Below are 23,944 nucleotides of genomic sequence, written 5' to 3'. Positions count from 1 at the left end.
AACATTTCACAGTTATTAAAAGAACTTCAATTCTTCGACATAATTACTTCAACGTTAATTGCCTCGGTCTTTATCTAACTAATTCATTTTGCTAGTATCGAACATACGCATCTAACCTAACTGAGTACCAGAATGATACTGAAGTTTTGTTCTAAAACTTCTGCTTATGAAAGAAATGATTCGTGACTTGAGTCATGCGGCGTGATCAAAAGACCGGGTGTTTATAATTACCCTGTCATTTATCCAGTTAGTCAGTTGTCAAAACAATTAGTAATTTTGAAACATGCATTGCTGGACAATGCATTAACTGGGCGATATAATGTAACCTGACATTTTTAATGCACATGCCTAATTTCTAGACCGTAAAGCTAAGTGTGAAAAGGAATGCGAAATATATTCTTAAAGTACATGACTTATTATTGACCGAAAAGCTATCTGAAAAGAATGCCTAAGAAGTATTTGATATAATGGATTCTTTAAACCATTATATCACACTCGCCCCTTTCTTGTGAGTTTTTCTTTTAATTATCTATAAGAGAATAAAAATAAAAACAAAAACAAAAATTAATATGAGGCAATCAACAAAATCTAACATAAGGCCTTCAATCGATACCGACTGATAATTAATAAATAAACTTTTTTTTAACGTAATTCTGACGATTTTCTTCTTCTAGTATAAAAGAACACAACTGACTGCACAAAATCAAGAATATATAAGATCAATACATGATATAATATACACAATCAATGACTAAGATAAAACACAAGGTATTCGTAGATATAATTTTTCACAATTTCACAGATTTTTTGATTCAGTCCTAGAATATTCAATTTCTTTTCTTTTTTTTTTTTTTTTGTTTCAGTCCTGGATTGTTTTTCTTGCGTTTTGAAGTCAAAACCCCATTAAATTGAAATAAAACACTAGCGATTATAAATGCACTTTTTCCTCCCTTGCCCAGAGGGGTTTTGCCTTCAAGATCGTAACTGAAATAAAAAATAATAATTGTTTGTACACAATAAAAACTGTCAGAAATATACCTGTCAAAAAGAATATTATCATTAAGAAATACTCCATGTAATAGTTAGAACTGCGTAAAATGTTAATTACGGATAATAAAGAAATATATTAGGTCACAAATCTCTTGAAAATACGATTAAATATGCAAAAGTAATATTGATAAGAAAAATCCCGTAACCTGTTTTATATTATAATGAAATAATGAAAATCTACAACTTAGTATATACTAAAAATGAAACAATGTTCTAGAATCATATTTAACAATCGGAACGATACTTGTTTTAACGTGTAAAGTGACATCATTCATCCCCGTTCCATGGTTGACATCTCTACACCGCAGTTGCTATAGTCGAATTAATAAGAGTGGTGACCCATCAACTTGTCAGGTTTCTCCAAACGGCCATGAAATATCTTCGTATGTCGCATCACATTATTATAGCCTTATTTGTTGAGTAATAGTTTGCCCGTCTTCAGGAAGGTCCTTTTGATAGGTTTGAAGTGTAGCTTCAGGAAGTCTTGTTGTTGAGCATTCCCTCGGTTTAATGAAGATAAAGCAATCATTTAACATTGTCAAAAGATTTGTTTGTCTTTATATGAACGTTACATAAGGATGCCTGCTTAGAATCTCTAAATAGAATGTTTATAAATTTGTCTTTTGTATGCCAATCTGATTTCCTGTTTTCTGTTTTTCAATCTTTTATAGTTTTTATTTCATTTTTGTAACAAAGCGTCGTCGTCTTAAGTCAGGACTGTTAAAAACTCCGTAAACCTCTAATAACTATTCGGGATACATTTATTGTAAAATACAAAATGATAGTTTCTTCATAAATGTTCAAAATAATTCTAATAACAGTTATCTCTACGCTGAAAAACTATGTATTTATCATGCACAAATTTGTCCTTAAATCTTACACTTAGACTCATAAAAACATGTTTTATTCTTTCTCTTTACGGAATTCCGCCTTAAATAGCAGTAATGCAATGAAATATTTTGCTATAATGAATTTCCAGCTAATTAACAAGTAATACTAATTCATATTGAAACATAACCGCAACTACTCTGACTCATACATAAGAAGCAATCTCTATGTCTGATTGCAAGGGTCGCATGCCTAGCGACATTATTCTCTACAACTCAACTTAATAAACTTCATGTTCCTCATCAATACATGGTCGCTTTCCTAGCGACATAATTCCCCTAAGACTCATAATATAAGAAACTTCTTGTTTCATCAACGGTCGCATTTCTTGCGACATTCTACTATGTATAAGCATTACACATGCTCTATGATGGTTCTTGACACATCATACAACGATACATTATAATAATACATTTAGCGTTACACACGCCTCACAGACGTTATTAACGTCATATCAAAATCTCATGGAGTTCAGAGCATTTGGGTTATGATTCATAAAATGTTACCTTGTCATTTTACTAATTGAGAGCAATTTACTACTTTACTTCCCTAAGGGTATTCCACACTTAATATAACAAAAAAAAAACGAAGCTGGACTATATACATATGCTTGTCAATTTATGTTCTAATGAGTAATCTGTATGAAATTTATCTTTACAACAATAATGCATTTTCCTTATGAAATATACCATTTTCTTAATAATTCTATACGATATTCTTGTAAAAAAATCTTAATTGTTGACTTAAATGTACGAAAATTCGTGAAATTTAAGAATAAAGTTTCTTTTGGATTGCCTGTAAAATTGTAAAAAAAATGTTAAAGAGAGCTGAACATCTCTTCAAATCAAAAATGCATCTAAAGAATTCCCGAATAGCATCGTTGGTATACGAGTTAAAATGAACAGTCACTAACCTGATGAAGTATCGATTTCTTTTTCCATAACCATACACCATGGATGTTCTCTTTCCTTGCTGAGCCTTAAATTGCATCTTGTCCGTACGTTTCGTTTGTTCATGGGGGTTCTAACAGCTGTCTGTAGAGGTTTATCGGTCGTCAATTCCATTACCAGTCGTCTGCAAAATCGTCAGTGGTGAAAGTTATTTCGTCTTAAATCGTCATGGTGGCCTCGTCGTAGTTGGTAGTACTTCTTTCGTGTTGTGTCCGCGACGTTGTGAAGATTCGTTTAAATCCTGGTTCTTTTAAGGCACCAAATCAACCCGTGTGGTGTAACAGGGTCTAAAGTTCACTATTCTAACTACAACAACAACAACTCTGTTCTCTATAATAACTACTGTTTAATATAGTACTATGTTCTGAGTTAATATATACAACAATGTCTTCCTTCATAATTCTCTAACATAGTTCACTAACATTTCACAATTATTAAAAGAACTTCAATTCTTCGACATAATTACTTCACCGTTAATTGCCTCGGTCTTTATCTAACTAATTCATTTTGCAAGTATCGAACATACGCATCTAACCTAACTGAGTACCAGAATGATACTGAAGTTTTGTCCCAAAACTTCTGCTTATGAAAGAAATGATTCGTGACTTGAGTCATGCGGCGTGATCAAAAGACCGGGTGTTTATAATTACCCTGCCATTTATCCAGTTAGTCAGTTGTCAAAACAATTAGTAATTTTGAAACATGCATTGCTGGACAATGCATTAACCGGGCGATATAATGTAACCTGACATTTTTAATGCACATGACTAATTTCTAGACCGTAAAGCTAAGTGTGAAAAGGAATGCGAAATATATTCCTAAAGTACATGACTTATTATTGACCGAAAAGCTATCTGAAAAGAATGCCTAAGAAGTATTTGATATAATGGATTCTTTAAACCATTATATCACACTTTGTCTATATTGAAATGGTTATTTCATGGGGACATGAATTTATGGAATTCAACTTTGAAGATAAAAATGATGGCATTTTATTGGCTTGTTAGAAATTAATTACACAATAATGAAATCCATGTCCCCGATAAGTATGTATGACTTTGCAGCGTTTTGGGGCATTTTTTCTGCATAAGTTAACAGGTCATCTGTCAGTATTAATTCAATCCCCCTGCATCTGTAACTAAAATAGGGCAACATTTATCTCCCTTTATACTGTTTCAGATATCTCCCTGCTAACGCCAGCATCAAATGGCTACTTTAAGTCAAATGATCATAATACAGCTAAGAAAATTGCATTATGGCGGCGAACTGATGTAACACAACAAAATAACTCATGTTGCGTTAAAGGTCTTCACATTGGACTGCAAGGCATCAAGTTTTTATACACCGCTCTTAATTACACAAAGCGGTGTCAATATGCATTAGACAGCGTCAAGTTGTCATGAATAATTTCATCTTACACTGCGCGTACTCACGTTGTGTTAAACGGCTTCACATTGAGCTGCATGGTATCATGTTTTGTTGGATGATTTCATATTACGGTGCATCGCAACAAGGTTTTCAATGCATCGTTCCATGTTTAAATGAATAGAATGAAGTTTTGTATTAAACGGTTTCAAAATACAATGCGTTGAATGCAAATATATTGGACGGGATGGAGTTTTAGACAAGACGGCATATATTTACTAATTATGGCGGTAACCGCCGCCCATACATTGCGACCCTCTAATTATGCGCAACAAATTCACGCATCGAATCGTAAATGATTAACCGGGTCAATGTCTTATTGCCGTATTTACTCTACTGAAAGTGGTAAAAGATTTAATTTGGTGTTAGATTTAACAATTTATGTTAAATAACTAGCGTAACTACTTACTTGAAATTTTTGGCAGTATAAAACAGACATTGCAACCAAAATTTTACAAGATGATCATTTTATATTTATATAGATTTGCCCTAGAAGGAACTTTTGCTATGCTTTAACTTGTTTAAAACTTATTAAAACCACAACGTAATCATATATCATCAACTTAAAACCTCATACATTAATTACGTTCGCGGTGTAACGTACACCAAGTTTACAGGTCAGTAGTTACATTTCAATCCGATTACCTGCCGCACTAAGTAGGTCATATCGGAAAATCATCCAGCTGTTTGTAATTTAACTTCAGTGAAATTGCTGCATGTCTTTAATTGCGGCCATTTTTTTCCTTCGTTATTTAAGTGGGTTTTTTGTATTTTCCGGTCAGAAGTCTGAATTGTATGCCCATATCATGATTGTTTTCTTGTAAAGAGAAAGTTAAATATAAGATCGAGCTGTTTGATATTTTGCAGATAATTTTATGGAAAATTGACGTTTTTTTATAGAATTTGGCAAGCTTTATTGTTTCTTAAGCGATGCCGGAAGTTTGAAAGGATAACGTTAATTAATAAAGGTGCGCGTTTATTGTATACCTGACGCTTACATTTCGCGATATTTCTAGATTTTAAAGCGTTTCCTGTTTACTTATGTACGTATTTGTTACCTGTTCCCGTGCTCATCTGGTTGTGCACTGACTTTCTATTCTACTTGATTTTCCCTATGGCGGCCTCATTCACATACTTACTGCTTGCTACGGTCCCCAGACGTTAAATGTTTACCATCATAGGTCCCTATTCCTATTGATAAACGAACGTGATGGCCTAACATTTTCTTTTCGTAAAAAATCTTTAAGATTTTGATAAAATTTCTTAAATTTTCGTAAATTATAGTAAAGTTCGTAAAGTTTGGTAAAATTTAATAAAATCAGATTGCCGTAAAACGTAAATACATTCTAAAATTGTATATAAAGCTAATTTTGTAAAAACATCCTTTCCTAAATGTAACATTGGCGCAAAGATTTGTCTCATAACTTTTAAAATTGTATTCTAAAATTGGCCATTACCGGGCGTAAAACATGCATTTCCACCACTTCTATGAACAGGCTCAGTCAAACAGAGCCTGCAGCATTTTCGTGTTTATTTTTGTCGTGTTGACTACCTGTGGAGTTTCCAGTTTTTCTATTCTGTTATCACAGTAACGTTGTTTGTGTCGTGTGGCGGCCGTAAAATGTCTCCCTATACATTCAGTCAAGGTTGTTATACTACAGAAGTAAAAGCTTTTATTTTCCGGTCACATCATCTATAACCTCTATAAGTACAGCACCATCGGGTTGTATGCGTACCACTTGAACAGGTGTGCGTAACCAAATATTCATCTGCTCGTCCGGACATATTTCTGTATTGTTAAGTTTTCTTGTTAAGTTATTTCTGTTTTGTAAAGTTTTCTTTCCTTAAGTTTTGTTTTTACAAAAAGGTTATTTGTTTTATACAGTCATTAACTCTTACCCTGCATTACAGCAACAATTTCTAACCAGTGCAAATCATTACTAACCTGCAACAACATGTCCGATACTTTTAAATTTTAGACTCTAAATTTTAAATTAATCTTTCCTGTGAAAACAGTACTGTACATATTCTGAATGATAGACAAATTTGATAATAAGCTGAAGTAGGGTAAGGGTTCATGTTGCTTCCAACAATTCCAGAAATAAAGTATAGAACGTATTTCAATATTGTTTGCTTACTGTTACCATCTTTTAAGCACCAAAGGCTCAAAGTGAGCTTTTGTGATTGTTTGGTGTCCGACGTGTGTCCCTCCACAATTTCTAAACACAGTCTTCTTCAGAACTACTGTCCTCATTTATACAAAACTTCACACAGGCCCCTTTCAACATTGCCAAAAGATTTAGAATACAGGTTTCTGCCCATATATAACGTGTGCTTCAGTTACATCACGCCGACCATCTTTTTTTAAAGATATTTTTTTGTTTTCAATAAAATTTGCTCGACAATACTGTATATATAAGAAGCGTTACAGTACAAGCGTTTTATTATTATATTCTTTATAGTCACTACACGATTCAAAAGTAGTAAAACCATTCTGTCACGGATAATGGTTTCACTACCCGATTCCCCTTTTCTCAATAATTACATTAACATGTTATACCTTGAGCGAGTATATGTGTAATTTATTACTGGTGTATTGTTGCTTTTGCCCTATCACGCTTGTAGCAAATGATAGATCACGTGATTTAAGACGAATTAACGTGACTTGCTGAATAAAGCAGCAAAGCGTATACTGTAAGAAATTTCATTGAATGTCCAATCTTTGATGTGAAATGTTATTTTGCGCATTCTAATTTAGTTGTGGTAAAATATTTTGATAGGATCGTACACTTTACAGGTATGTCACCATTTATTTTAGTGTAACCCAGATGTCGGAGGAGGTTTTTTATTTCATCGAATGCGCAGCCCAGTTCTTGCGTCTAAGATAAGTTTAGATTTTGAACAGAAAAAAAATGACTGCTGGTGTCTTATCTTTATAATACATTTTTTTGTTTGTGAACTCTTTTATAAAAATGCTGAATGAAAATAATATCAAAAGGAAAAAATAAAAGTGTTTGAGTCGGGAATTGAACCCTTGAGTCGGGAAAATGGAAAAATATGTAAAAACAATTTATTCTCATGAGTTTCCACACCATAATAATCTGTTAGTAACTAAGTTTCAAAACCCCCGTGAGAAATATAGCAATAATTTTCTGATATGTTGACATTTTCTTTTACTTTATTGTCGTATGATCTGAATGTCAGACTCTTTTAGTACGCTTACCTGACAAAATTTTAATAAAATCTATGAAATATACATATCCCTGTAAGAATATATCGCAAGCCGGTTCGTTTTCGTTGAGTCTGTTAATAAATGTTTTTGAAATAGATAAAAAGTTATTTATTCTCCGGATACGCCACCGAATATAGTCAATCACATTATGTATGGTGAAATGATAGCTAAATGCACCAATTTACTTGAAATATTTATGTTTTTCCATTTTTCCGTGTAAAAGTAGAAATATTTGACATTTTGATGACTTTCTAAAAAATATCTAAAGCAAAATATATAACTCTTGTATTGACAGCATTTCATTGATTTTGGAATATATCCCAAGTTATAATATGTATCAAAAGTCACCACGGCTAAATAAAGTCAGTAGAGTATAGTGTTTATAGTGGACGCAACTTGACCCCGTTGGTTGACCTTTGTATTATAATACACAACGAGGTACAACCTATTATTGAAAAGGTGTCTACGTAAAACGCCGTATACAAACTCATTCTATATAAATATACACGACTATATAAATATACACGACCACCCTAAGCACCCCTTATTTCTACAGTGAAATAGTCGATATGAATAATCAGCCTAAGGTCAACCATCGCGGTCAAGTTACGACTACTATATAGTGGACGCAACTTGACCCCGATGGTTGACCTTTGCATTATAATACATAATGAGGCACAACCTATTATTGAAAAGGAGTGTACGTAAAATACGATCTGCACGAGAAAAATGAAATATAAATTTGTGTAAATATAAATTAGTGTATTCGAAAATTTTAACTGATCAAATGAAAGTATATATACTTTGATACTGCACTGTTTACAAATTAATTCCATATAAATATACACGGATACCCTAAGCACCCTTGATTTCTACAATGAAATAGTCGCTATGAATAATCAGCCTAGGGTCAACCATCGCGGTCAAGTTGCGACTACTATACTATGCCCCAACGATAACTTGATATTTACAAACATGACTATAAATAGATTAAAATGGAACATAGGGAATTCAACATTTTACTAACATGTTACAATCTAAATATTTCGGTTTTGTACCAGTTAAGAATTAGCTCAGTGGTAAAGCATACAGTCCATGTTCAACAGATGTTTTGCCGTGTGGGTTCGAAACTCAGCATCAACATTGTTTTTTTTTTTTTTTTTTCACTTTTGAATAAAAATTAAGATTCCTTCATGAGCTCTGTGACAACACGACAGAAGTATCTAAAGGCGAGATGGCAGATCGGAAAAGTGTATTACATAACAAAGCTGATATTATTAAATGCATGCACTAAGCCATGCAAATAATGAACATAACAGTGTCTTATAAAAAGACATATATACAAATACAAGCATGCCCACGGGCAAAATGTCGAGCCCACCAGCACCTTTGACCTCTAAGTGTGACCTTGGCCTTGGGACCTGCTTCTTACGCATGACACTCCGTCTTATAATGGTGAACATTCATGCCAAGTTACATCAAAATCCTACCATGCATGAAGAAGAAATGTTGCGGACAAACTTTAATTTGAACTTTGAGATAGGAACATGGGGTTTGCGCATGACACGCCTTCTCATTGAACATTAATGCGAAATATAAACAAGATGTCAAAAGTCTGGTCCGGGCAAAATCGTACGGACGCACGCACATATACCGAAAGTGGCGTCCATCTAAGAAAGAAACAAAAATACGAAAAAAAATCTAAAAAAAAATACACTCGTGAGGATTCGAACCCAAAAACGATCTGCTTGCACCCAAGTATTATCTGCCTTTCGCCCAACTGAGCTATGTTGCCATATACTTAGTGGGTATTTGAAATGAAAGAAATACTAATATTTACTTGTCAAGTAATGTGCAAGCATTATGAATGGTTATTTCATCCGTTATCATGAATTAGACTCGTCCTCGCGTTTCGGCGGGAACCACGTTATCGTTGGGGATTAGTACAAGTTTTGTCTACTTTCAACGCTTTGCAGAGCCTATGCTGAATTTTCTTTTGTCTTTGATAAAGTCAAAATCCAAGAATAGCCACAAACTCATGAAAACATTCTGAGTGAAATGCTCTTTACTATTAGCTTACCAAAACCATACTAAACTGACTTCAAAGAAATTACTAAAGATTTTATAATGCAAACCAACCTCTAGAACATTTATCCATCAATATTTTTTACTCATGAATACACTCAGTTCAGGTGATAATTGTTGATATAACTGTAAATGAGAGGCCCGAATAATTTTTTCAAGTTGAGTAAACAATTGTAAATTAATGTGAATATCTGAAGTAACCCGCTCACCTTGGTTACAACAATAAATTTAAAATCTTACAGTTTGTTTCACCATGTTTCGTTTTTAGCTCGACTATACAAAGTATATTAAGGAGAGCTATCCTTCTCGACCCGGCGTCGGCGTTTTTCCGCGTCCCCACCTTGGATAAAGTTTTTTTACACTTTCTCTTCTTTCTACTTATCTCTGTAATTACATGATGGATTTAATTCAAACTGGAAATAGTGATTCATCATCACTACCCATATCATCTGACATAAGGGCCATGACTCTGGCACCAATATTTCATGATTTATCCCCCCCTTTTCACTTAGATTTTCAAGTTAAAGTGCACTTTTTTATGCACTTTCACTCCGTCTCTGTTATTACTGAATGGATTTGATTCAATCTTAACATAGTTGTTAGACATCATCACCCACACCATATGACACAAGGTGCATAACTCTGGCAAATATTTTCATGAATTATTCCCACTTTTTACTTAGAATCTTTGTTAAAGTTTTGATGCACTTTCATCCTATCTCTGTTATTACCGAATGGATTTGATTCAAACTTGAAACAGTTGTTCCACATCATCACCCATACCATATGACACAAGGTGCATAAACTCTAGCACCAATTTTTTGCATGAATTATTCCCCTTTTTACTTAGAATTTCAGGTTAAAGTTTTGATGCACTTTCACTCTATCTATGTTATTACTGTCAGAATGGATTTGATTCAAATATTGAGCCCGCCCGCTTAGCTCAGTAGGTAAGAGCGTTGGTCTACGGATCTCGGGGTCGCGAGTTCAATCCTCGGGCGGGGCGTATGTTCTCCGTGACTATTTGATAAACGACATTGTGTCTGAAATCATTAGTCCTCCACCTCTGATTAATCATGTGGGGAAGTTGGCAGTTACTTGCGGAGAACAGGTTTGTACTGGTTCAGAATCCAGGAATACTGGTTAGGTTAACTGCCCGCCATTACATGACTGAAATACTGTTGAAAAACGGCGTTAAACCCAAAACAAAAAAAAAACAAAAAAAAAACAAAAAAAAAAAAAGATTCAAATATTAAATAGTTGTTCCTCATCATCACCCACAACATATGACACAATGAATTATGCCCCCTTTACTTAGAATTTAAGGTTAATGTTGATGCACTTTCACTATATCTCAATTATTATGAAATGCATTTGATTCAAACTTGAAGTAGTTGTTCTACATCATCACCCACATCATATGACACTAGATGCATAATTCTGGCACCAATATTTAATGAATTATGCCTCCTTTTTGCTTAGAATATACTTAAATAGTGTTTTGATACATTTTATCTTTACTTCTCTTATTACTTAATATGTTTTGACACAAAATCAAGCTATTGTGCAATATCTTCATCCACTATTGGAGCCATTAAAGACTCCAGTGACAGCTCCAGTTTCCTCAGGTGTGCCTAATCTCACTACCCAGCATCGAAATAGTCGAGCGCGCTGTCTCCTGTGATAGCTCTTGCTCTTATAGCAATGTTCGTGTTAAGCTATAGTTACGTCAAGAGAATTACACATTGCTTACAAATACATGATTTCACGGAAACTGCAGTTTCATTACCGATTCAATACCTTAAAATTAATGATTTTAATAACATTTGATGACAGTGACCTTTTGTTTTACACTATTTGTAGCAAACTTCTCCTGAATAGTCTGACAAATGCTTCAAAGCATATGGAACACTTTCAGATTGATTGATTGAAATGATGAATATAGCAACAGTCTTCGTATGTTGTTACACATATGTGATACCAATTTAACATTTTTGTAATATCTCATTGTTTGATATTTATTTCACATGTTAATATATCAAATAATGTGTAAAGCAAGTAATTATCATGGATGAACAAAAATAACTTTAGCTAAAAAGCCAAAACTTAGATATTTGAGGTAGTTTCTTGATGTCGAAAATTTCTTGAAAGGAATTTCTGCATTATTTTATTTTATTTTGATGCACTACTAAATTTTCTAGAAGGGGGCCTCCGTTTAAGGTCGCTGACTTCAAATCACTTGCCCCTCATCGATGTGGGTTCAAAGCCTCACTCGGGGCGTTGAATTCTTCATGTGAGGAAGCTATCAAGCTGGCTTACGGAAAGTTGGTGGTTCATACCCAGGTGCCCGCTCGTGATGAAATAATGCACAGAGGGGCACCTGGGTGTCTTTCTAGCAGGACCTTAGAACAAGGTATAAAATGATTGTTCGTGTAAGCCATGAGAAAATTGTGCATGTTTTAGATCCAAATACAAAGAGTTTTAAACAAATGTAGGTCATATTTTGTCTGCCTAATCAGTTGTTGGGAAAGGACTTACCGGTATTTAGCTTTTTCTCACTTTGATCATTTTTTTCTTTTCTGGCGTAAGCTTATTTGCAATTCAGAGTTGTTCCCCTTAGTTTTCTTGGGTACTTACATGTACCATCTATACATTTTCATGCCAGATATAAGCTTTTTTGATACTTGATTGTAAAGAGAAATGTATGGGGATGATTTTAAATTACGTTATATGCTTTAAAAATTGTGTCAAAGCTGTTTGTTAAAATGTAGGTGAAGATGTATTTGCGTTTTCATCACGTGTCTCAGTCACGTGACCACTGTTTCATTACCTTATGGGCAAGCCCATATCTTTAGTATTTTTCGATTGCCTTAAGGCAAGCCGGCAAGACAAAGGTAGTCTCGCTAGAATTGTAACGCAAAAATGCTGATAAAACGTTATATTTTGTTATTTTTACATGATAATAGCGGAGACATTTGATACCTTCTAACATTTACACTGGCTTCATTGGAACTCTATTATTCACACACACATTCAAAAGACTCCGTGATCTAAAAGAGCTAGAATATGTAACGACACTGTGGGTGGGAATATATTTTACGGCCGCTACATGGCAAGTATTAAAATATAAACGATTATTGTCTTTTCGCCACTAAAATGTACTAGGTCATGTTGTCTGCAGTACATATGTTTACAACATATCATATCGACTTATCAAGAGTTTTTAAAAACAAACATTAGTTCACTTTTCATTTTAGTGGTGTCTACAAATGAATAGATAAATACCGGGTAAGATTATAATTTTTTACTGATGCATCGTCAAACACATCTATAGATCACGCTCCAGTTAACATATTTAAACGAAACGATCAAGTACAGAAAGACTAAAGTTGCGATCGTGACAAATCAGTTTTTTTCTTCTCTTTTTCTCTTATTTCCAAATATTTGAGGCCCGAGTATAGATAAATGTTTCTTGCCTAACCTTGTGGGGAAAGTATACATTTATCCGAGCACGCGCCGGGGATGAGATATTCCTGTCTTTCCCTAGGGAAAAAACTTGTCTAAATTAGCGTGCACTAAGGTGACGTCACATAGCACTGGCACTGTTGTGACGTCATAAACTTTATAAATAATGTCAGGAAATACCAAAATCTATTTGTCTCCACGATCTATTTTGAACGTGATAGGCAAGAAAAATGATCTAACATGTCTGCCTGTGTAAGACAGCTGTTTTCCCAACCCTCTGGACAGCATGGATAAAAAAAACCTCGCTAACGCTCGGTTTTCCATTCCACACTGTCCCTCGGGTAGGAAAAACACAGGCAGGGATGTAAGATCTTTATATTCTCCCAAAATAGTTCATGTACGAAGAATTTGTTTTAACATCTATTAAATATAAACAGAAGTGATACATGATTACAACAACGCTGTATTCATGCAAAATATGCAAAATAAATCATTATTAACACTGAGTTATTACTAAACAAAATGTGTACAAAAGTTGACATGCATGGCCTCAAAATTGTGCTCTGCTTTCATCCCATGTCTATGGTGGCTGATTTCTGCCATCTCGTTCTGGCGTGTTAGCGCGTTTGCAGGGCGCCAGAACGCCAGGACGCCAGGACGACAATTATACGCGCCAAGACGACAAACAAGGCATTTGTCGTTCTGGCGGGGGCGCCAACACGCTAAATTGGGAAGTTGTCGTCCTGGCGTTCTGGCGTCTTAGCGAGTTTGCAGGGCGCCAAGACGCCAACACGCCAGGACGACAATTATACGCGCCAAGACGATAAAATCCATATTTGTCGTTTTGGCGCGTTCATTTGTCGTCTTGGCGTGTTGGCGCGTCGGCGTTTGCAGGGCGCCAAGACGCTAACACGCCAGGACGACAATAATATGCGCCAAGACGACAAAATCCGTATTTGTCGTTTTGGCGCGTTCATTTGTCGTCTTGGCGCGTTGGCGGGGGCGCCAACACGCCAAGACGACAAATGAACGCGCCAAGACGACAAAATCTATATTTGTCGTTTTGGCGCGTTCATTTGTCGTCTTGGCGTGTTGGCGCGTTGGCGGGGGCGGGGGCGCCAACACGCCAAGACGACAAATGAACGCGCCAAAACGACTAATATGAATTTTGTCGTCTTGGCACGTATAATTGTCGTCCTAGCGTGTTGGCGTCTTGGCGCCCTGCAAACGCCAACGCGCCAACACGCAAAGACGACAAATGAACGCGCCAAAACGCAAATACGGATTTTGTCGTCTTGGCGCTTTAAATTGTCTCCTGGGTTTTGGCGTCTGGCGCTTGCAAAACGCGCCAACACGCCAGAACGGAAAAAAGGCAAAAAAATAGCCACCATACAGTCAGTCAAAAATTTTTACATTACATAAAAAAAAAATTAAATTCGTATAGGGATATTGAATAGTCTACATGAAATAATACTTATGGTTTAAAAAACGGGGGCTTAAAGAAAAACACAAAATTAAAGGGGAAGCAAAAAAGCTTATCAAGAAAAAAAAAGGAAAAGTAAATGGGTTTATAAAAAACTTCTGTTGATTAATAAAAAAAATTCCCAAAAAATAGAATTTTTTTGAATAGCCCATCCCAAATTTTTTATGTTTCCTTTCGGTAAATTCCTATCTTACTGAAAATTTTTTTTATTCAAAAAAATAAAAATTATCATTTGGGAATTTTTTGATTTTTGATTTTTGACTTGCGCCCTGACATTGGCCCTTGAAACTTTGTTGTCACTTTTTTGTATCTTGAGGGGTGGAACTAGACTAGGGGATAAACCCCTTTCGGATTTGAAATATGGGCAGAATCTTTGAGTTTTCAATTTTGGCCTCAAAACGAAAACCGGCTTAAGACTCCCCTGATTATACAAAAAACCTATATGTCTTAATGGGGTTTTAACGTTTAATTTTAAAAAAATCTTTCCAGGGGTTTAAGAAGATATAGAACAATAAAATTTGGTTTTGTGATTTAACAGTAAGGGTTAATTTGGTTTTGGAGTGTGAACTAGTTTGGCACTCTGCAGTTCCCTTTGTGCTTTTTTATGAAAACTTTCTGGGGGATAAAAAATTTTGGGCGGACAAAAATTTAAATCCGTCTTTGCATCGAATGACCTTCCGGTCAGTTTTGTCTCAGTATTATTTTTTTTGTTATCTAAATATTAATAAAGAAAACTCCCCCCCTTCCTTTAGAAAATTTCCCCTTTTTGGGTTTTTTTTGTGAGTTTTATGTTTTAAAGACATTGGCGATAAAACCAGTGAAAAAATAATATATGAAATCACCTTAAAATTTTTATATGTAACGCCTCATAAATTTTATTTTAGATGAAAATTTCCATTTTTTCCCGTAAAGCGCGTAATGCGAAATATTACAAAAGGATTTTACTAAAATAAATTAAAGATGATATGTATTTTTCTAAAGATCAAAGAAATAACCATTGTAAAACGTATTAAAAATTTATTTTAAATATAAATATATGACCGCCCCTGAGAAAACCAACAAGGGGTTTTTGGCCCACATGGATCCGACCCCCTGCGCACCGCGCTTGGTCAGGATCCTGCTGTTCTTTTTCAAAGTCTATCCAATTGGAAATGTTAGCAAACGCATGGATCCTGACCAGACCGCGGATGCGCAGGCGGTTGGCCCTGGGGGTCGCAAACCCCTATGTTGGTTTTCCCTGCACGGTCATATGTAATATTAAAAAAAAAGTGTCGGACTTTTTAGGACTCCGTATTTGCAACTTTGATTGTTTGGCCCCAAAAAAATCTTTATAGAGTAACTTTTGCAAAAAAATTGGAAAAACCCCAATCTGTAAACATCGAAATTTTTCAAACCGAACACCCCTAGGCCCCAAGGAAAAAATTGGGTTAAGATGTGTTTTCGGTTTAGAGGTTTTTTGTTGTTATTTGGATATAACGTTAAGAAGTATATATGAAGAAAATTTTTGTACAATCGTCTAGAATTGTATGAATGCGTTTGTATTCTTAGAACAAAGTTTTTGCCTTTTTTTCACTATCTTGCTGGGTTTAGAAAAGGGAAAAAACCCATTTTTAGTAAGAGTTAAACGGGGAATTTATTTGTATAACCCTTTTAATCGAGGTGCAAATTAAATACTAGGGCTCGTTGTTTCCTGCCGTTTTGACAGAGGGTTATCTTAATTAAGTTCTCCATCGTTCTTTGGGGCGCGGTACTTGTTTAATAACTAACACTACGAATGAGATAGTATCGGTATTTCGAAAAGGAAAATCCATTGTGTTAAAAAAAGTATGTAAAAAGAAAAACTTTTTAAATCTAAATAAAAACATTAAAGTGCTACTTTCTAATTTAGCCCAAATTTTTCTCAGTTCTCCTAAATGTTTAAACCAAATGGTCAAAAAAAAGATAAAAAAATTTGTGAAAAATCAAACGCAAAAAAGGGAAAAATTACAGTGTTGTATTTTTTTACTGATTTGGAAATACCAAAATATTTCACCAGAAAAAAATAACTCCGCTTTTTTTTTTGACAATCAAAGTTGTTTATATTTAAAAAACTGTTTAAAGAAATGTAAGCATGAAAAATGATTTAAAATTTCTTTATTTTCGTTGATCACAAAATTTAAAAGGGTGCAGGAATTTGGAAATGAGTAGCAAAATTTTGATGATTTAATGCAAATTTTAGAAAAGTAATCTTAAAAATTTATACAAAATAATTAATCTAACTTTAAAGGATAAATACCTTATTTCCCTGAAAGTTATGGCGCTATTCAGTTTTCTCTTTCCAATAGCAAATTTTTTTCCCCCTGTCTTTTTTTATTAAAACCCAAAATCAACGACTTTTTGGGGATTATTCAGGAAAAAGAGATAAGACCAAAAATGGCGGACATTTTTTCAAGTTATGTAAAAGGGCATGTAAAATGAGTGATTTCGACGCTAAAAACATTTACCATTTGACACCCACGGTAAAAAAAAAAAATTTTACTCTATCCAAGTTAACCTTGTTTTTGATCGGGGGTTTTGAATTTCTAGTTAAAAAATTAAATATACATTGGGTTTAAGAAAAAGTTTATGTTTTTATAGATCAAAACCATTGGGGGTGGAAAGGATTTTCTTTTTTTTCAGTGTTTGGGGGAAAGGATTTAAATTTAAGGTTTAGACTGAATTCATCTCAGGGTTTTTTTGGTTTATTTTATCCAAGTCTAAAAAATTTAAATTTGCCTGTTTTTAAACCCGAATCCCCTTTTTATATCTTATTCAAAATAACTTAAGGGCAAAACACGAGGAAAGGGAAAATGTGTTATTGAAAGGAATCGGTGTAACAAATAACAATTGTGAGAATTATTTTTGATTAAAAAAATTTTGTTTTAAAAAAATTTTGTTATACCATATTTTATGCTTATAAATAGAATTTTTTTTACTGTCTTTTTTAACTTATGTCACCCCCTCTTTCCCCAAAAAAAAATTATTAGATTTTTAAAAAACTTACGGATAAACTAAGAAAAAATCCTTGGACTTTAAATGAGACTCTGAGTTGTTTTTTCCAATGACAAGTACGTTTGTTAAAAGAAAAAATTGGGAAAGCAAGTATTATTAAAAATTTACAGCGGCATATATACGCAAAAGCAATTTTTTAATTCTGAAACTTTATGAAAAAAATTTGCGGGATGCCCAGTATGTACAATTTTAGAGCAGCTCTATTTTACGTGTAGGATATTTTTCTTTTGTGTTCAAAAAACTAAATGAAATGGTTTAAATAAGTTAGCGAAAAGGTGTGAAAAAATTAAAATTTTAAAAAGGGCCAAATGGCCCCAGGTGAAAATTATTATAAAGGAAAAAGTAGTTCCCCAGGTTTTTTTGCGGGTTTTAAAAAGTGCAGTCACATTTTATACCCCGCAAAACATTAAAACAGATTACGCTGTTTTACGATCTATTTGGGTTTTAGATGTTACTGCGTTTTAAACTAAGTTTTAAAAAAAAAAGCAACACAACACACCACAACACGCACACACAAACGGGGTAACACTTTTAAAGGCCGTAAAAACGAGCAAAAATAATGGTAATGTAATTATCATAATTGAATCAAAAAAAAAGTAAAAAATTGTCAATAAAATTCAAAATTTTTTAAAGTTTTTCAGCAAAAGATCATATTTTGTTAGTTTGAGTGTAATCGTTTTTACACTTTTGGCAATTTTTAAAATTTGCAAACTAATGCCAAACCCCTTTTTTTTAAAGGGGGGGAAACCCCCTTTTCATCACTATTTTTTAAATTTGTTTTTGCACACAGTTTTTTTTGTATTTTTGTATCTTTAACAGCCGTTCGTCCAGAAAAACTGTCCCGCATGTAACAGCCAATTTCTGACATGAATCTGAGGTAGAGGAAAAATCCACAAATGTTTTTTATCAAACGTCAGGAGAAATACCCCCCTGTTTCGCTTCATATTGATCAAAAACGATCGGGCTTGTTTAATTTTAAAAAAAAGATAATTTAGTTTTTTTACCCCTAACATTACCAAATTTAAGTCCGAAATTAGATGCTTTCTTTCTTTTTTTCCCTTTCAAAAACCTCAACATGAGCAGACTTCCCAAAACCAAAAATCGTCGAAAAATTTACCCAGGGTATAACAAGTACATGCTTATAAAAAATTTGTGAAACCAGCAAAAATTCATGTACTAAACCAATTTAGGGTAAAAGAAAGTCTAAAAATTAAAAATTACTGAATTTTATGAAAAAGTTGTGAAAATCTTACGCTGTAAAAATTTAATATGATTAGCATTTTAAGGATATATGCGGGGGTTTAATTTTGCCTTAATGCAAAAAGGGCATACACGAATTCAAAATATTCACTGATTTTAACGAATCATGGCCTAAAACACAAAACCTCAAGTTTAAAATTTTTTGTCCCCCCAAATAAAGTTAATACAAAATTGAAATTAAACTTACAAGGATTTTACACGACTAGCAATAAATATATAAAAGATTATTATTCTGTGTAAACACTATTAAACATCTTAACCCGTTATTTTTGGATGTTATCGTTTTTTTTTTTGTATTTCTTTACGAGAAAAGCGATCATAAAACAGGGTGTTTGTTGTTTGTTGTTACACCTAGAGTTGCACTCCCTTACAATTTTTTTCCCCAAAATTTTATTTTATACTTTTCAACTGGTAGTTACATACTTTTATCATGTTATGGCGCAAAGAATACCCCAAATTTTGCAAAAAACTTTGGTTTTTTGCTTACTCAAAACTTTTTAAGTTGACTTCTGAAAAACCCCCTCATTTTGCGATGAAACAACAGTAAAAAAATAATCAAAAATTTTTTTGGAAAATCACGTAATTCAGTGACCATTGAGTATAAAAACCCCTTTAAGGCCAATAGTCCTTTAAAAACCTACTGAAAATTTTTGCACTAAAAAATAATAAAAAAAAAAAAAAAAAAGCAAGGTAGTTCCTTTCCCCCTCGCTGTTTCCAGGGATAAAGCTTTTTACCCGAGGAACAAAAATTTAACAAGATAAAATTTTGTTCTTTTGTTTAGGGACAGATATAAAAACGTTTTCCCCAGACAGTGGGAAAATTGAGATAAGCATTTTGGATTTTGAGTTTCAAAGTATTTTTTTATAAGTCAAGAAAAGGGTACGTTTCTAAAAAAGGACCCATCAACGGGAAACACCATGGCCCCAAAAATTTCCAAAGAATACAGATTTTTAAAATAAGCCACAAATTTAGTTGGATTTTTAACTAGTTGCATTCACAAAATTAACATAGAAAAGTCCCTCCCAAAATTTTGTTCATTTTGAAAAAAATATGGGGTTTCCTAAAAAAGGGTTTAAGGACCGGTATATTTTTCAAATCAAAGGCTAAACCCTTTGATTTTGGTCCGTCTTTAAAACAAAATTAGATTTTTGCAGACTGACCGAATTGGTTAAAAGGGGGTAGTCAGGTGAAGTTTGAAAAAAAAAGTCAACAGAAATAAAATTTCTTTTGATTTATAGCATCTATAATATCCCCAAATTCCTATATACTATTGACGCTCGATATATCAACAAATATAAAAAAAAACCGTATCCTGCGTCATGACTTTTTCTTGGACTGTCGTAACTCACTTATCAGTGACAATTTGCACGCCTTACGTATACTGTCAGCTACTTTACAATTACTTACTTCATTTTTTTTCCCCCCTTTTTTTTTGCGTAAAAATGTTCTGTTAAATGCTTCGACCCCTGCCCTTTTATCAAAATTCAAATTTTGGGGGAAGCAAACAAAAAGGAATCACGTGACAGTTCCAGAATACATAGCGGACATTCTCGCGTTGTCAAGCTAGGAAAAACAAGAAATCTGCGTTAACAACTAACAGGGTAATAAAAACGGACGTACGAGGAATATATTAAACCATTTTAAAATGTAAACACTCTCACGCTTCATTTAAGATCGACCGAAAATGGATTTAAGGGTTAAAAAGGACAGATCGTTTTTTTCTCCGTGATAAAAGTCCCCAATTATGTGGGAAACCCCTTTAAGCCGATAACAATTATTTATTTCCCAATAAGATTACAAATATACAAAAAAAAAAAAGTAAAATATCAGTAAAGACGTAACACATAAGTACAGACAACGAAATGGGGGCAAATTTTTCTTTGATGATCCCGGGGTGCTTAAAATTGGGGTTAATAGGGTCAAAAACTAGATCAGTGGGCCAGATCAAAGATATTCTTGTTTTATTTAAGGTCACAGTTATAACTAACTTTGGTCAAAATGATAAAAATTGACCCCTTTTTAGTCCGGTTATATTTATTATCGGGGGTAAAATTCCCAGGTTCCCCCTTTAAAATAAAATAAAAATCATGTGCAAAAATTGGCGCATTTTCACTTGATGTACAGAAATTTTCAAAAGTTCGGTGCAAAAATCAAAAGAACGTGTTGGGTTACGTGAAGTAAAAAACTAGGTCACCAGGTCAAATAAAAGAATAACTCTGTTTACACTTTAGGGGGCATACTTCTGATTCTATCTTGATAAAACTTGGTCATAATGTTTGTTTTTATAATGTCTTTAATGTTGTCAAATTTTGGTCAGTGTGGTCAAAATCTAGGTTACTAAGTCAAATCAAAGAAAAGATTGTATACACCCTAGAGGCCCCTTATTTGCCCCAATTTTCCGAAACTTTTTTAAAATGTTTTTTTTTTAAAAATTTTGGAAAATTTTAAAATTGGGTCTTTTGGAGTAAAACTGGGCTAAGGCCCCCAAAAAAAAGGGGCCCTTTTTTACCCCCAAGAGCCAACATTTAATTGTCAGAATATTTTTTTCTATAAATCACTAGTAAAACAGGTGGTTCTCAGGGTGAGCGGACGGCAGTCTTTTTCGGGGTTTTTTTAAGTTCGTTTGTTAGGGTTATAAAAAACTTTCACATACCCCTTCATAGGAGTTTAATTTTTTGGGATTTTTTGAGAGACGTTGTTGATGAAATAAATAAGCTTTTGATTTTTTGGGTTTTGCATTTCAAAAGTACCAGGCGCCGATGAAGATTTAACTGTTCTTTTGAAATTTTAAAAAAAAGATGAGGAAACAGAGGAAATACCCGCTGTTAAAATTTTTCAGAAAGATAAAACCCAAAGATCGAAGAAGAGACCTAAAAAAACCAAATTTTTTCAAATATTATTTTTCAAAGGCCACACATGCGTCCCTTTTCAACGTCAGGGTTCTGTTTCTTTTTGCTTTTACGCAGGTTGGTATTCAGCCACTTTACCTACGATAAGGAAGGGAATGGTCTCTCAAAAAAAGAAGGGGCACGCCCGGTATTGCAAGTAATCGGCAACAATCGCTTTGTTCTTTTTTGGGCCCATTGTGTGAAAAAATTTGGCCCAAGAAGTTGATGCCCTTTTTGTTAAAGCAGGTGCCATTCCTCTTGCTTTTTCGGTTTTTAAAAAAAAAATGGGACGGGTTAATCATGTCCCCTTTTGGGGGGGGAACTGGGGGCCCGTTATCCCTTGCCAAATTTTGGACATCAGCTATTCAAGGGAAGACGTGGTACCGCCAATGCCGTATTGGGGTTGGGGTAACCGGGGGAGGGTTCACATTATTAAATCCCTCACTATTGAACTGGTCAAGCTAGGGGCGGGGCGATAAATTTCCCCTCGTTTGGAAAATGAAATCGCACCCCAGCCTTTTTGGTTAGGGTTTTTGGTCAGTAAAGTTTAAACAATATAAATTTTTAAAAAAACAATCTATTATAAATAAAAGAAACACTTTGTGCTATCCACTAATTTTCAGAATTCCCTGTTACTACCTTTAGGGATAATTTGATTCTGCTCGATGTGGGTTGAGAAATACATCCCTTTGGGGGGACATCCTTTCCCTCCATATAATTTCATTAGGTTTTTATGTATTAAAAAAAACATGCTCCATTTGTTTGTTGTTTTGTTCCCCCTTTACAAACGCAAACAATAACAAATGATATAGTTCTTATTTCCCGAATTGTACAATTTTTTTTAGGCGTGCTTTCTTGGACCTCGATGTTGCCCAAAAGGAAATGGTCGCTGAGGAAGCTCCCAAAAATGGACTTTTTTGCAAAAGGTGCAAGATGTAGGGATTCTGTGTAGACGATGCAACTTCCCCAATATGCAGTAAAGCTAAAAAAAGGGTTTGATAACGCACCCCTTTGAAAAAAATAAAAACGTGAGTTTTATCTGGTACTTTCTTCAGGTTTAAATACACTTGATTTTTTTTTTTAAAGAACAGAAAAAAAAAATGATGGGGCAAAAATTTTGGTAGATAATTTAAACTTCAGGGTGCATTATTTTGCGTGAACAAAAAGTTTTTAAAAAAAAAAATTTTGCCACGTAAAACATTTTTATAGTTGTAAATTTCTATAAATTTTCAGGTTTAAACCCCTCTACCAAAGACAAACCCCGAGAAAAACAAGTCCGAGTAAAGGTTTGCCCGGAGATGAAAGTCATTTGTTTAAGTATTTTTTAAAAAAAATCGCAATTTTTTTTTCTTTAGCTTTAACAAAAAATGTTCAAACTATATATCTTTTTCCTCGATAAATATTATAAACGGTTAAACTAGCGGATATATGAAATTAAATTTTCCCAAATTGACTTTTTTTTCTGAAAAGAATGGCGTAACCCTTTTTTCCGGAAAACTAGAAAAAAGCTAGGAAACCCAAACTCTTTTCATGATTAAATGCAACCGTGAGAAATTTTTAAAAAGGGAAAAGTTGATATTTCAAAGATAAAATATGAATTAAGAGTTGACATGTTAAAATAATTCCAAAATTCCCTTAAGAAAATTTTCAAATAGGGGTATTTAACCCTATGCAAATAGCTCAAAAAAAAGCAAAGGCCCTGCTTTTTTTTTACAATAATGACAAAATAATTATATAAGCGAGAAAAACGCATAAAATAAACTTTGTAGAAAAATTTCTTCGCGAAAAGTCTTTGATTTTTTGTTTTTCCAAAGATCCTATTATAAAAATTTGGTAAGGTCTAATTTTTTTTTAAAATATTTTTTTTATTTGCAATTTTTAAATTATTCAAATTAAATAATTGGCAAAAAATAAATTATTATTTACTCCCCCCCTTTTTTTGGGGGCACGGGTTTTGTGAAAAGTTGGGTTGGGTTTTAAAACGGTTACAGTTTGTATTCGTACGGTCTCTGCTTTGGTGTTGAAATACCCGGAAACACAGTTATGAACTTGTATTTGTAAAATTTTTGAAAAGAAATTGTGTAAAGGGTTTAAAAAGATTTTATGAAAAAACTATAACACCACTAAATGCAACCCCACGGTCCTTGCACCATCAGATGATAAAAACCTGCAGTTTTTTCCAGAACT

At 33.8% G+C, this 23,944-nt stretch overlaps 1 protein-coding gene across 1 annotated transcript in view; it reads left to right on the top strand.

The window, feature by feature from the left end:
- The first annotated feature begins 6,999 nt into the window (after positions 1-6,999).
- Positions 7,000-23,944, top strand: part of LOC123531940 (uncharacterized) — a 41,123-nt gene continuing 24,178 nt past the window's right edge. The window contains exon 1 of the mRNA XM_053517533.1: positions 7,000-7,110. The gene's annotated coding sequence lies outside the window, so the exon portion shown is untranslated. The remainder of the gene's footprint in view (positions 7,111-23,944) is intronic.

The sequence above is a fragment of the Mercenaria mercenaria genome, chromosome 11, assembly GCF_021730395.1.
Source record: "Mercenaria mercenaria strain notata chromosome 11, MADL_Memer_1, whole genome shotgun sequence".
Lineage (NCBI taxonomy): Eukaryota > Metazoa > Mollusca > Bivalvia > Venerida > Veneridae > Mercenaria > Mercenaria mercenaria.
Note: the sequence above shows the minus strand (reverse complement) of the source record. Positions and strands in the feature narration are given on the sequence as shown.